Consider the following 2,604-nt stretch of genomic DNA (forward strand, 5'->3'; position numbering starts at 1 on the left):
GAACCGAAAGGTTCAAGGGTGACGAAGTCATAAAAAGGATATTGACGACGACTCGAGTCATATCTAGTCTGAGTATGGTTAAGGACTCGCATTCTAGATTATTAACGCTTTAGACTTATTTACTAGCTTTATGTACGTAGTAAAGCTAATGTACGTTCAAGGATGACAGGCACACACATTTAGGAAAACATGCGGTTTTACTGGGGAGAACACTGAACATAACCAGAATCGGTAATGATGCACACACACACACATTCAGGAAAACATGGGGTTTTCCTATGGACAACAATGAACATAATCAGAATCAGTAACAGTTAGTATACACAAAATTGGTAATAGCACACCCTCACTCATTCAGGAAAACATGGGGTTTTCCTATGGATAATAATGAACATAATCGGAATCAGTATCAGTTAGCTCACACAGAACCAGTAATAGTTCACACTCACACATGTAGGAAAATATAGGATTTTCCTGAGTAACATTAGTATGTAACCAGAAAAGTATAACGAGTTGGATAACTAAACTTTACAATTCACAAGAACAATCATGCTTTCATTGTACATTGTTTACTTTACTTTTCGGATTTGGAAACTAACTTTACATAAGAAAATATGGGATTTTCTTGGATAACCACGTTTTCAGAAAACTAAGGGAACTCGTACATTTTTAGAACAACAAAACCGCTTATGAACTCACCAGCTTTATGCTGATTTTCAAACCGCTTGTATTCTCAGGTTCACATTAGACAGGTACCCGACGATCTCTTTTGGTGACGAAGAAGTGCGTAGAAGACTCATTTCGTGTTGTTTATATATGATATGTATCACTTGTATAACGTATGCTTTTGAAACAAATGTAAAACTTTCATATATGTAATGTAATTGTTGATTTACTTTACTTACTATGTACATTGGATTTGATACTCAACGTGGAGTCAACCCCGGAAATGTTTCCACCTTCGGTTTTCGGGGTGTGACAGTAATCCTTTCTGTCGGCTCCAATGGTGAATGTGACTTCCCCAAATAGGAGTTGGTCCCTTAAAGTTTCTCCTAAATGCGGGAGGTTGAGCGACTGGTGGGTTGATTACCTCTGGCTCTGAGTCTGTCCAAGAGTCTTCCCCTTCCTCCAACTCTATAGGTTCCTTATCTTCTTCAGTGTCCTCCTCTACCCATCCTCCATTGCCCTGATTCGGGTAGTAGGGATCCACGGGTGGATAGAATCAAGCCATTGCGTCTGTGCGAGAATAGAGATATGAGAATTGTCTAGAAATTAAAACACGTAAATCTAAACATGTAAGTTAAACTATTGTATTTACCAAATACTCCTATAGAATTTAAGTTTTTATGTTTGATACCAGTGTTATTTTGGTAAGTTTTGACTTGTTGCTCACTACGACCATTACTCGACATACATTAGTCCGATCTTGGATAAATATAGTTGATCAAGCTATATTCGTCCCAAATCCGATTACATATTCCGAGGCCTAGTCGTAGTGTCCAACTTGTCTAAATACTTCTTGTATAGTTCTAACTATGAAAATAAATCGTTGTATGCATGTATTTGTGCTTTTTCGACCCAATAACTTAAGTTAAATGAAACGCGGTTTAGGTTTGACAACGTTTTGTCAGAGAATTTTAGTCCTTATGCATTTGTAGTTTTTATATCCTATGTGCTTCGATATACTTAGTTCACTATAAACAATGCTCTGATACCAATCTGTCACACCCCTAAACTAGAACGGCGGAATCGTTCGAGGGAGGATGACTTCATGTAGTATCATAACAGTTGAATACATAGTAAAGAAAGTAAAACAACCATCATATATATAATTTAAAAGTTACATTGTTGAATGATACTTGTTTCCAAACAAATTACAACATGATGACAAATTGAGTTTTAAAGTGACGCCTTAGCATCACTTCTCCAAAAGCTGAAGTTTACCTGTATTACTGAATCCCTGAGAAATACAAGTAAATTTGAAAGAGTAGATCAGCGTTTAAGCTGGTGAGTTCATAAGTATTTAATGTCATTGTTTGTACAAAATCGAATGCAATTGTTTGTAGATGTTTGAAAACTCCTAGAAAATCCCATATTTCCTACTAGTATAAAAGTAGTCTTCTACCAAGACCCGACCGTTTTTGAATGTTTGCTTCTAGAAATCCAATATTTTGCCATAAGTGTGTGGTAGTTTAAAAGTTCCAAAAATGTAATGCAATAGTGTTTTTCATGCCTAGAATAGTAGACTTATGTATGTATAAAATCACTAAGGCATTTGATAACCCTGTAAATCAACGTGTTTTTAATACTCCATGTGAGTTTTATAACCATGCTATTGACCCAAACTACTTGTCACAATGTTCTTCAGGCATTGGAATGTTATGACGTTTTTCACCCCAGACCTGTCGGTCTAACTATAGCTAACAATTTAGGTGCGGGATTGTCAATCCCATATAGATCTATACACAGGTATCATGCTCTCCCTACAAGAGATTATAGTATATAATACAGGACTTTAATTGCATACTTGAAAGTATGTGAAGTTGAATGTCTCACAAGACTTAGTATCAAATAGATTTACATATGAAAAGTCCAATTATTCTT

The sequence above is a fragment of the Lactuca serriola genome, chromosome 4 (genome assembly GCF_051521515.1).
Source record: "Lactuca serriola cultivar US96UC23 chromosome 4, Lser_US96UC23_V15, whole genome shotgun sequence".
In the NCBI taxonomy this organism is placed as follows: Eukaryota; Viridiplantae; Streptophyta; class Magnoliopsida; order Asterales; family Asteraceae; genus Lactuca; species Lactuca serriola.